Here is a 13,662-nt window from a genome sequence, read left to right as displayed (position 1 = left end):
TCGAAGTTGACCGAGAATACAATTTCGATGACGCATGCACCAAAGAATTCAACACATTGAAGGAAGTGCCATCTCCGCACCCGTTTGATTGCGCCAGATTGGACGCAACCATTTGCGTTGATGTGCGATGCTAGCAGATATGTTATGGGCACAGTTTTAAGTGAGCACAAGGATAAGGTATTGCATCCTATTTATTGGTATTGCATCCTATTTATTATGCAAGTAAAACATTGAATGATGTGCAAGAAAACTATACAACCACAGAGAAGGAAATGCTCGTAGTGGTGTTTGCACTGGAGAAGTTCCGATAGTACTTAATCGGAACAAACGTGGTGGTGTATACAGATCACTCTGCGATCAAGTATTTGATGACGAAGAAGGATGCAAAGCCAAGACTTATACGGTGGGTGTTGCTCCTGCAAGAGTTTGACCTAGAGATTAAAGACCGAAAGGGCACCAAGAACTAAGTCGCAGATCATTTGTCAAGATTGGTGAATTGCGAGGTTCAAGGGACAGAAAAAGATATTGAGGAAAAATTCCTTGATGAGTTGCTGATGGCTATGCAGACATAGTAAATTTCATCGTTTGTGGTCAAATACCGGATGACTATACATACCAGCAGAAGAAGAATCTAAGACATGATGCTAAATTTAATTTCTGGGACGATCCATTCCTATATCGAAAAGGACCTGATCATATATTATGTCGATGTGTTCCTGAGCATGAAGCCAAGCACACTTTAGAGCTCTATCATGAGTCCTCGTATGGAGGACATTTTGGGGGGCAAAGGACTGCATCAAAGGTTCTACAGTACGGCTACTTCTAGCCAACACTGTTTAAGGATGCCCATGCCCATGTTGTGCAATACGACAGGTGTCAAAGGATGGGGAATATGTCTAAAAGGAATGAAATTCCATTGACATCAATCTTAGAAGTTGAATTATTTGATGTTTGAGGAATTGACTTCATGGGCCCATTTCCACCATCCGAAGGTCATCAATATATTCTGGTTGCAGTTGATTATGTATCAAAGTAGGTTGAGGTCATCGCATGTGCCAAAAATGATGCGGCCACAGTGGCGAAGTTTCTGAAGAAGAACATTTTTGCTCGATATGGGAATCCACAAGCCTTAATCAACGATGAGGGCTCTCACTTTATCAACCACATAATTGGCAACCTGTTAACTAAATTCAACGTCAGCCATCGAGTTGCAACAGCTAATCACCCACAGACTAATGGGCAGGTAGAGATTTCTAACAGAGAGAACAAAACTATCTTGGAGAAGGTAGTCAATACTTCCAGGAAGGATTGGTCACCCAAGCTTGATGAAGCACTGTGGGCTTACAGGACTGCCTATAAAACACCAATTGGTATGTCTCCGTATGCCCTAGTCTTTGGAAAAGCTTGTCATCTGCCACTCGAGTTGGAACATAAGACGATGTGGGCATGCAAGAAGCTGAAGTTTGATTTAGCAAGTGCAGGGAAAGTCCAAAAGCTACAATTGAACCAGCTGGTCAAATGGCGTAGGGATGCCTACGAGAATGCTAAGATATAGAAGGAGAAAACCATGAAATGGCACGACGACCGCATAAACAACCAAGCATTCATCGAAAGTCAACAAGTATTACTATTTAACGCAAGTTTGTGATTGTTCCCAGGGAAGTTGAAGTCTCGCTGGTCTAGGCCATTCTGAATCAAGACAATATTTCCTCATGGCGCAGTGGAACTAACAACTTTAGATGGGAACGAGTAAAGTCAAAGGTTAACGAATTAAGCCCTACTATGGAGGCGATTTCGATCGATGCATGGGCACCATTGACTTGAGCAAGCAGAATTAAACCGCTTGCAGGGGAAGTGATTGCGATAATTCTCAGAACCTCTTTCAATCAGCTTCTCTATTTATGTTTACTTGCTTTCCTTACAGCTTTCTTTTATCGCTTTCTAAATTTCGTATTTACTGTCTATTAGGATCAGTCTTTATTGCTTTCTATATTTCCTTCCAATCTAATTTCACATGTATTTCCATACCTTAAATTTAGTAGCGCCAATCGTAGAATTTTTATGAATGATTCGATGAATCACGATAAAGTCTTTTCGACTCATGTTTTGATGAGTTAAGAAGAAAAGAATATAAACTGCTATGAAACGAAATGATGGATGTAGTAAGTGATACCAAGAGACACCATGCGTCCAGTACACCCAAATGCATTGCGGTGAGGGGTGTGTTGCGCACGTATATGTCCTTTGCCCATCCTTAGCTAAATGCACTATGTTGAGGTATCCTCCAGAAATGTGTTCAGTTAAGGGGTGTGTTGCGGGGATATATGCATTGTTGCCCGTCCTCGGCAAAAATGTATCTACGTTTATTGGTAGCATGGTGTGAATGTTAGTCGTGCACCCATCTGAATCAAATTTGAAAGAAAAGATCGAATTCTTTGATTCTTGTACAGGCACAAAATTTTGTATTGCGTTAATTTGTAATTAATTGTTTACTTTGTTAATATTCAATATAATGAGTACATATTCACTCCATTTTTGCCTATGCCTTTTTCTTTATCATCCTTTGTTAATACTTGCGATGTTCTCAATCTTTTACTTTTGTGTTCTTCATTGCATTGCTATAATGTAATATATGTTTATACTTGGAAATATTTCTCATACTTTGTAAATTCAGACTAACACTTAGTTAATTCTTAGTTTAGCAGTACTTTACCTTTTATCTTTCAAAGTTCTGCTCAAACCTTCTTTTTGAAATTTTCTTCTAAGTGTTTGTCTAGTCTCTCCAAACAACGCAATGAAGACCTTACTCATCTTTAAATTTGGTGGTGGGGAAGGTCTGAGCAGATAAGATCAGAATGTGCAGTATTTAAGAAAATGCATCTACTTTAAAAAAAAATGTTCATACAAAGCTCCAATGTCAGCGCAAGGGAAATCCTTAAAAATATTCCCAACCTGATAAGAGTTTAGTTGTGAAAGGAGCTTGCTCGTAGTTGGATGTTCGTATGACACCCGTAGGAGCAAGCCAAAATGAAGGTGGGTTTCCAAGAACAACGCAATATGAAATTGAAAAGAAAAAAAAATACAAGAGACAACTCTCTGAAATTCATGAGTTAAAGTTGAAATTGGCACACAATCGTAGTTGGATGTTCGCATGACACCCGTGGGGACAGGCCAAAACGAAGGGTATAACCATGACCAACAGTCTCTAATAAATAACGCAAAGTTTTGACCACCGCATATAGATATATCGAGTTGTTTTGACAAAGAAGAGATAAACATTCTATTGTGAAAAATTAGAAAAGCATCTTTGAGCAGAATTTTGTTCTATAGAAGAATAAAGTAGGGCTTTGTTAAGAATTAGCAAGGATAGGAAGAAGTTGCGATGTCAAATAATGTGCCTAAGTGTAACATTTGGAGCAACCAATCGACGCAAAAATATAGGATAGGAATGAAGCTTTATTGCCTAAGTAGAAGATATGCTTGAGGACAAGCATATATCTAAATTTGGGGGTGTGATAATTTGTAGAAATACAAGTTATTTATACTGCCTTATCTAGATATTGCGGCCAAAAGATAGTGAATATGCGCTGATTGTATGAAAATTAACTCAGAATACAATAATTATAAATTATCGCAATTACACCCACTAACATCTTTAAGATGGAAAAAAAAGGAGATTTTACTCTGTTTTGCAGGAAACTGAGTCACCGCTTGCGCTCAAGGCTTAAGAAGAACTGATCAACGCATCTCTGTCACAATGCGCCCGTCAATCCACAATGAAGAGATGATTAACGCAATGACGGCGCAATTCAGAATGTCGATCCAGAGCTAACTTTCAACCACATGTGGTAATAAAAACAACACCGCATGCAAACTCACGATCGAAAGATGCAGCTGAGCAACGTAAAAGCGGAGGATTGAGACACGTGCACAACTAACATTTGTGCAGAATTGACAATTATATTGCATAACAGAAGGAATAATATCCCTCCATCTTCGAAATTTTCATAACAATAAATGGGGACCGCAAGGTCGGAGTCAAAGATCCTCACCTATAAATACCCCATAGATTTTAGAAAAAAATATGCTACGGGTCGAGGCTAATTGCTGCTGAAATGTTGAGAGGAAAGGTTGAGCTGAGTGCTTAACTGAAGAAATCCAGAAAGAAGATGAGACAAGGCCGAGAGGTGAGTATCAGTTCTATTATGCCAAATACCCACCGAGAAGCTCTGTGTTGAGAACCCTGCTAGGCAAGCAGATCTCCACCCTAATTGGTGCCAAGACGTTGGCGCTTGTTTGTATCTATTCTATCTCTTTTCATCATTGTATTTCACCTTCTTTATCTCTTCATTCACACCATGTATCAAACGCTTAATAGATATATTAAATGTTTTGATTGCTTTCATATCCTATTTTTTGTCTACTTCCGTTCCTCCGTTAATCACTTTCTCCATGATGTCTTCCTAATCCCCTGGTAGTTAATATGAATTAAACAAGTACTTACTTGTGTTAAAGAGGTAAATGCATTTAGCTAAGGCATGCTAGGCGGCATCTTCACCTGTGAGAGCAAAAGTGAAGATGCCATTCTGATCTATCGAGAGAAGGTTAGAACGTGTTAACTAAAGAGAGTAGTATGTCCAGACATGGAAGTAACCTTGCGTTCATTACGTTCGTCTCTGTTTCACCACAAACATCTGGGAGCGCATCCGATCACTGAAAGGTGTACGCCAAGAGAAAAACTGAACCATACTTATGGCTTCAACGTAGTTAAGAAACTTGCACTGTTTATATTAGTTATCTTCCTCTTTCTGTGTTGTACATAAGACTTGCCGCCGCATTCTATGTTCTTTGCATAACCTTCACAGCCAGCCTGGACCCCAGCATCTTATATCATGATGCCTGTATCTCGTATTATCTAGCTTAGGTTTACTGTACTTATTTTATTATCGCATTTTTTACTACTTTCCTTTACTTTATCACAACTTTTATATACTTGTACAAAATACTCTTTAAAGATTGAAAAACCTGGTCACATATATCATAAACATACCACAATAACCTCAAACAGTCCCTGTATTCGACCTTGGAGCACATTGAGAAACTTGCGGTGGAATTACACTTGGTTGCAACGTAAGGAAACTTATGATAACGCATGGCATACTACAAGAACATTCATAACTAACGCATATCTAGAAGTAGTATCGCATCATTTCAAGCATATCCTTTTAGCATCAATTCTAGGGGTTCAATAACTCCTCAAGAGGTTGAGGAAATGAGACGGATTCCCTATGCATTGGCTATTGGTAGCCTTATGTATGCAATGTTATGCATTAGACCTAACATTTTCTATGCAGTAGGGAATGTCATTCGATATTAGTCCAATCCAGGATTAGATCACTGGACGGCGGTTAAAACGATCCTCAAGTATCTTCAAAGAACGAGGGACTATGTGCTTGTGTATGGAGATAAGGACGTGATCCTTACAGGATACACAGACTCTGACTTTTAGACTGATCGAGATTCTAAAAAATTCACATCAGGGTCAATGTTCACTTTGAATGGAGGAGCTACAGTATGGTGAAGCATCAAGCAAGGATGCATCGCGGACTCCACTATGGAAGTCGAATACGTAGTTTCTTGTGAAGCTGCTAAAGAGGTTGTTTGGCTTAAAAAGTTCCTTACTGATTTGGAAGTTGTTCCAAATATGTCTTTGCCCATCACACTTTTTTGTGATAATAGTGGTGTTGTGGCAAATTCTAAGGAACCTAGGAGTCACCGAAGAGGTAAGTACATAGAACGAAAATATCATTTGATCCAGGAGATTGTGCATCGAGGTGATGTGATTGTCACAAAGATCGAGTTAGAGCACAACGTTTCAGATCTGTTTACAAAGGCTCTCATGGCTAAAGTGTTCGAGGGTCATCTAGAAAGTCTGGGTCTACAGGATATGCGGCACATTATCTAGGGTAAGTGGAAGATGTTACTGGGGTACAGTGTATGCCCTAATTTATTGTATTGTGTACTTTATTTTTATTGTACACTAGTCTCCCTAAGATTTAGGACAAGTGGGAAATTGTTCGGAATGGTGTCTTAAATCTCCTTGTAATCTCGTAGTTTGTAAAATCTGTATAAACATGTTGTTGTTAATAAAATAAAGAGTTATTTTATAAGCATATACTCAATCCAATAAACTAAGATATGAGGTTATTTCATATAATTTAAACAAGTATATAGAGACATACAAGTGGATCTTGTTTAAATAATAACCTAAATGGTCTATAGTAGATGGATAAGGTTGGGTACCTTATCCTGGTGGCACTACGGATACAACCCACTTTGTAGGTGTTACAAGTGTTGTAAAGTACTACAAATGATCTGAACCTGATCATTCATGTGGAGACATGCGAGCGGGGGTATCTTATACAAAGAGTTTGTATAAGACCGGACCACGAAATGATTAGTCTTTTTATATAACATTGTTAATAAAAGAGACTTACGTTTAACTAAGATGACCATAGGTGGCATGACCTGAATCCTGAGTGAGTTGTGAACTCCTGCTCATGAAGGCGGTCCTTTGATTTGTATGGGTGAGAGTGGCTGATGACGGGTAGAAATGCACGTCATTATAGGCCTTTTATTTAGAATAATGAGGGCTGTTAAGTAGAATATGTGGCGATAATGTTAGGAATTCATGAGAAAACAAGTTTGCGTCGATCGGCTTTAAGAATCTAGGCTAACCTACTATTATGCGTTATTATGCGTTCAATTATTTATTTTTGTAGCAATCGCAGAAAGCGATCGCATGCGCGGAAGCCAGGCTATCGCAAAGACGACTGCATGCGGGGAATCTCTCCATCGCCGAGGCGAACGCATACATTCGACGCATGAATATTGCATCCATTAATCGCATGTGGTGATTGCATACGTCAGTTGTATGGGTGTTGCGGCTATCGAGAGAATACATCCATCGCATAGAAGTTGCGATCGTCAAGCGAATGTGGTCATCGCAGAGAGATTGCGACTACAGAATAATAACCATAATAGAGGGATGACCACAAGGTGGTGGAATGCAAACATGAATGCATACCTCGGAAGTATCAAAAGATGATGCTGACATTTCACCTACCACGCCATTAGTAGCAGAGATTTAGAAAAGGACCATTGCGCCGCGAATGTCAAATTCAGAGCAGGTTCATAAATGCTGTCGGCGATCAAGCTCTATAAATAGAAGCTGATGAGCAGAATTTCAAATAATCCAAGGTTTTTCGCCTGAGGCTCCCTGCCTTAGGGCGGATCCTTGTGATCTAGACCAAAGCGTGAGAAGATAGCTTAGGAGTTCTTTATCCCCTTCAATCATTCCGAGTGACGACTAGAGCCTTCATCAGAGTTAGAGCTCGAGAGAGTCGACTCCACCGCCCATTCATGGCACCATCGGCAGCCTTGGCACACATCTGTTGGAAGCAAGACATTGCTTCTAGCTGGCCCTCCATTTCTCTTCTTTCCATGTATTGTATTACATTTTGGCTTAACGAATTAATACATTTTGTGATCAATGCATTTCTATATTTTCCTTTGATTCCATCTCCATCTTCATTTACTTAGTATCCTTTAATTTCATTGTATCACTGAGTAAGATTGCTAGAGTATCGCATACTTAATCATACGGCATAGGAATATGAAGCATGTAGCAAACCACCGGGAGGTGTGCGTTGCATGAGTGTTGTGAGAAAACCTTATTTGCTTAGTGTGAAGCTGTAGCAACGCTTGTCTATAAGTGAACGTAATGCTTGTCTATGAGTAGAATCAGCAGCAATTAACTGCCCGGGAGGGTAAGTGGTTGGTCGCATTAAGCAATGTAAGCAAGTGTTCACTAGGGATAGAAATAATCTTACGTCAACCAGGTTTATGCAATTACCTTGTCTTATGAGCGCATCATTCATCATTTAGGCATACTTGGGAAAGTAGTCTAAAAACCAAATCTAAGTCTTGGGAGAGCAGATTGGATCACATAAATAAGAATGGGGAACTTAGGAATAAGCTCTGTTTGCTACTACACAGCGCGTACACCCTTTAAGTAGGATATGGTGGTATGCAGTCATCTCGTTTATGTGTGAGAGCATGTGAGCGGGCATATGGAGGCTTAGAAATAGGCTTCTCTACACTATCGCATATACATCACATGCGTCTACGTCAAGTGTGTATAGAATGATCGTATAGCTTGCATTGGCTGGGGTTGCCCTTGCGGTCAAGCTTAGTGTTGCAGTAAAGACACCTTCACCTTTTCATCTATTTTTCCATGCATTTTACTACGCGTTAGCAATTGCCGTGTCTCTACCTCTCATTCATACTTCCACCATTTCTGTTAGTTAGGAGTAGGAGCAGTGCTTAGCCCATAACCCTCATCATTCTTTTACTTATTCGCCGCATACATATTACCGCATACCATTTACCTACAAGTCTCTGAGTTCGACCTCGGATCACCCAAGACCTGTCTCTTATACACATCTAGATGTGTATAAGAGACAGCTTATACCCTCCATCATTCTTTTATTCATCTACCACAAACACATCACCACATACATCTAGCTACAAGTCCCTGAGTTCCCCCTGTCTCTTATACACATCTAGATGTGTATAAGAGACAGGAGTAGGAGTAGTTATTAGCTTATACCCTCCATCATTCTTTTATTCATCTACCACAAACACATCACCACATACATCTAGCTACAAGTCCCTGAGTTCGACCTCGGATCACCCAAGAAACCTGCGTTCTCATTATACTTGGTGAGAATGCAAGAAAACTTGTGACAGGAATGCATGGTCATTGCATATGAGATCAACACATACATTCCATTCCAACACATGACCACCGACGCATCAGAACCAACGCATAACCTAAGACATACATCGCATTTAACTGCGTTCACCAATATATTTTGTTCTGAGCATGCCGATAATTAGATTAATGTGCATAACTGTATGTGTTAAATATATATCATTTATATTTCGGTCACTGTGAAATCGGAGAGATCTGAACACGCTCATGGAATTCTCGATATGAGATCCTTCACTATTGAGATTGATGTGCCCTAAACGTATATGCCAAAGTTGGGCATTTTCTTTTGGAGGGAATTAATGGCTAACGACCTTAGCACATATAAATTCGATTCCAAATTTGTTGTGGAAATGAAGACACCATCTTTATGAATAAACGCTTTATTCAAATCAAAAGAAACATGTATTTACATTGCAATAAACACTTTACAGAAAAAAGGTTCATTTTTAGTTCAGGAACAATATATACATCATTTAAAATAAGAAACCTATTCTGTAAAGCTAACTAGAGGCCTTCCACTGCCACATCTGAGACGACGTGCCCGGTGCCTACTCGCATCATCATCTCACCAGCATCCAACTGTCGCTGAGTTCTAACCCCCTGAAAAGAAGAACCAACATGGTTAGTGGCACCTGAATCAATTATCCAGGCAAAATCATCATTCTCCACTAAACAGGTTTCAAGCACAAGTAAATCACATTTACCTTTATCCGCTTTGGCCTTAGCCTTGGCTGCTTTCTTCTCCTTCAGATACCGAGGACAGTTTCTCTTCCATTGTCCATCTTGTAGCAACTTGTGGACGCCTCCTTGAGGCGACAAGCGGTGGGTTAGCAGGTGCCTTCCCTTCTCCCTTACCACCCTTCTTCTTCTTCCCCTTTGTAGAGATAGAAGAGGAAGGTGCAGACTTCGTTCCTGAGGTCGTACCTCTATGGAACATCCTGGAGGATGAAGCAACATTTGCCTCACCCTTCTGCCTTTCCTTACTTTTCAGTAAAGATTGGTATGTCTGCAACTCGTTGAGGAGAGTTGTAAGGTTATACTTCACTTTGTTAAGAATCACATTACTAACAAAGTGCAGGAAGCTCTCCGGTAAAGAATGCAGGATTATACTAACTTGGCTGCCCTCATCATTGGTAAACCCATTCAACTCCACCACATTGAAGTGGACCATCATGTTTAGCACATGTTCACGAACAGAGGTGCCTTCTTGCATTTTGGAGTTGAATATGTATTTAAGAGCTTCATGCATAAGTTGTTCAGACGGTTGGCCTAGACATATCTGGACCAACTTCAAGGTCTGTCAAGAACTTCCTGAGCCAGACGACCTTCTTAGCAGCTCCGCAAGCCACTACGTACTCCGCCTCCATAATGGAGTCAGCGGTGCACCCCTACTTAGTGCTTCGACACATTACAGCTCCTCCGTTAAGAGTAAAGACTGACCCTGAAGTGGACTTGCGAGAGTCCTTATCAGTTTGAAAGTTTGAATCCGTGAATCCTGTAAGGATCAAATCCCTCGAACCATACACGAGCATGTAGTCCCTCGTTCTCCAAAGATACTTGAGGATGTTCTTCACTGCGGTCCAGTGACCCTAGCCTAGGTTAGACTGATACCTACTAACTATGCCCACAGCGTAGCAGATGTCTGGACAAGAGCAGAGCATCGCAAACATCAAACTGCCAACGATAGATGCATATAGAACCCGTCTTATCTCCTCAACCTTTTGAGGCGTCTTAGGACAAAATTCCTTAGACAAAGTGACTCCATGCCAGAACAAAAATAGGCCCCTCTTGGAGTCCTGCATTGAGTACTTGAGCAACATCTTGTCAATGTACGATGCCTGAGACAGTGCTAGCACTTTGTTCTTACGATCCCGAAAGATTTGTATACCTAGAACAAACTGAGCCTCTCCTAAATCTTTCATTTGGAATTGGGTCGCTAGCCAGTTCTTAACTGTAGTCAATAGACCTACATCATTCCCAATGAGTAGTATATCGTCTACATACAACACTAAGAAGACTACTGAAGCATTGATGATCTTCTTGTAGACACAAGTTCATCAATGTTTTGGTCAAAGCCATACGACTTGATTGCAGCATCAAACTGTATGTTCCAAGATCGATACACCTGTTTCAGTCCATAAATGGACCGATTTAGTTTGCAAAGCTTTTGCTCTTGACCTTGGGCTATGAATCCCTCGGGCTGCGCCATATAATCCTCAAGATTGCCATTCAGAAAGGTCGTCTTCACGTCCATTTGCCAGATCTTATACTTATAATAAGCTGCAATTGACAGGAGGATGTAGATCGACTTTAACATGGCAACAGGTGAGAAAGTCTCTTCATAGTCAACTCCCTCTACCTGGGTATAATCCTTTGCCACAAGTCGAGCCTTGAAGGTCTGTACCTTCCCATCAGCACCATGTTTGTGCTTAGATCCATTTACAACCTATAGGGCGAACCCCATCAGGTTGATCTACAAAATTCCATACTGAGTTAAAGTACATAGACTCCATCTCGAGATCCATGGTCTTGACCCATTCATCCTGGTCAACATCCTCCATTGCCTTCTTATAAGACAACGGATCCTCAACGTCGCCATCTAATACCATAGTAAGGATTTCCGTGAAACCCAGATAGCGAACGGGTGGGTTCGCAACCTTCCCACTGCGTCGAGGTTCCCTCAACTCTTGAATGGAACCGACCTACTGGATGATCTCCCATCAACAACTCTTGTTGATGTAGTAGGCTCTTCAACAACTCTTGTTGAAGTTTCAGTAATTTCATTGGAAAGCTCACGTAACACGACTTTGCTTTGTGGACTGTGCTCACTTATATGATCCTCCTCTAGGAAAGTAGCGTTTGTTGAAAAAAACACCCTATTTTCCTTTGTATCATAAAAATAACCCCCTTATGTACCTTTAGGGTAGCTTATGAAGAAGCATAACCTCGCCCGTGGTTCCAACTTCTTGGGATTAGCCTCAAGCACATGTGCAGGGATACCCCAAATGCGGAAGTGACGTAAACTAGCTTTACACCCGTTCCACAACTCCAGAGGTGTTCTTGCAACACTCTTAAAGGGAACACAGTTGAGTANGGTGTTCTTGCAACACTCTTAAAGGGAACACAGTTGAGTATGTACACTGCAGTCTTCACTGCGAAACCCCAAAATGAGTCCGGTAAGGAAACATAACTCATCATCGAGCAAACCATGTCTAACAAGGTTCTATTTATCCTCTTCGTTACACCATTCTACTGAGGTGTACCCGATGCTGAGAGTTAGGAAGCGATTCCATGTTCTATCAAATAGTCCTGGAATACAAATTCCAAAAACTCTCCACCTCAATCTGATCGAAGTGTTTTAATCCGTCTATCCAATGAATTTTCAACTTCAACCTTGAACTCTTTGAACTTTTCAAAGGATTCAGACTTCCATTGCATAAGATAAACATACCCGTACCTAGAGTAATCATCAGTAAAACTGATAAAATACTCATAGCCACCTCGGGCTCGCACATTTATAGGACCACAAAGGTCAAAATGTACTAACTCAAGAGGCTCCTTGGCTCTAGAACCTTTTCCAGTAAAAGGTCGTTTAGTCATTTTACCCTCAAGGCAAGATTCACACACTGGCAAAGAATTTTCTTCTAACTCACTTAGAAGTCCATTCTTCATCAATCTCTCAATCCTATTGAGATTGATGTGCCCTAAACGTAGATACCAAAGTTGGGCATTTTCTTTTGGAGAAATTCGTCGATGTTTTGATTGAGTTATGGAAGTTCTGAACATTTCAGTATTATGGAGGGAATTAATGGCTAACGACCTTAGCACATATAAATTCGATTCCAGATTTGTTGTGCAAATAAAGACACCATTTTTATGAATAAAAGCTTTATTCAAATAAAAAGAAACAGTGTATTTACATTGCAATAAACACTTTACAGAAATAAGGTTTTTTTTAGTTCAGGAACAATATATACATCTTTAAAATAAGAAGCCTATTCTATAAAGCTAACTGGAGTCCTCCCACTACCACAGTTGAGACGACGTGCCCGGTGCCTACTCGCATCGTCATCTCACTAGCCTCCAACTATCGCCAAGATTTAATCCCTTAAAAAGAAGAACAAACATGGTTAGTGGCACCTGAATCAATTATCCAGGCAGAATCATCATTCTCCACTAAACAAGTTTCAAGTACAAGTAAATCATATTTACCTTTATCTGCCTTGGCCCCTTGGCTACTTTCTTCTTCTTTAGATACCGTGGACAGTTCCTCTTCCAATGTTCATCTTGGTTGAAATGGAAATAATTTCTCTTAGAAACTTGTGGACGTCTCCTTGGGGCGACAGGCAGTAGGTTAGCAGGTGCCTTCCCTTTTCCCTTACCACCCTTATTCTTCTTCCCCTTTGCAGAGTTAAAAGAGGAAGGTGCAGACTTCGTTCCTAAGGTCGAACCTCTATGGAACGTCCTGGAGAATGAAGCAATATTTGCCTCACCCTTCTACCTCTCCTTACTTTTTAATAAATATTGGTATGTCTGCAAATCATTGAGGAGAGTTGTAAGGTTATACTTCACTTTGTTAAGAATCAAATTACTAACAAAGTGCAGGAAGCTCTCTAGCAAAGAATGAAGGATTATGCTAACCTGGCTACCCTCATCGTTGGTAGACCCATTCAACTCCACCACATTGAAGTGGACCATCATGTTTAGCACATGTTTATGAACGGAGGTGGCTTTTTGCATTTTGGAGTTGAATATGTACTTAAGAGCCTCATGCATAAGCTGTTCAGACAGTTGTCCAAACATCCCCTGCAGGGACTCCATGATCA

The sequence above is a fragment of the Benincasa hispida genome, chromosome 5 (genome assembly GCF_009727055.1).
Source record: "Benincasa hispida cultivar B227 chromosome 5, ASM972705v1, whole genome shotgun sequence".
Classification (NCBI taxonomy): Eukaryota; Viridiplantae; Streptophyta; class Magnoliopsida; order Cucurbitales; family Cucurbitaceae; genus Benincasa; species Benincasa hispida.
The sequence above is the reverse complement of the archived record's forward strand: the minus strand, read 5'-3'. Positions refer to the sequence as shown.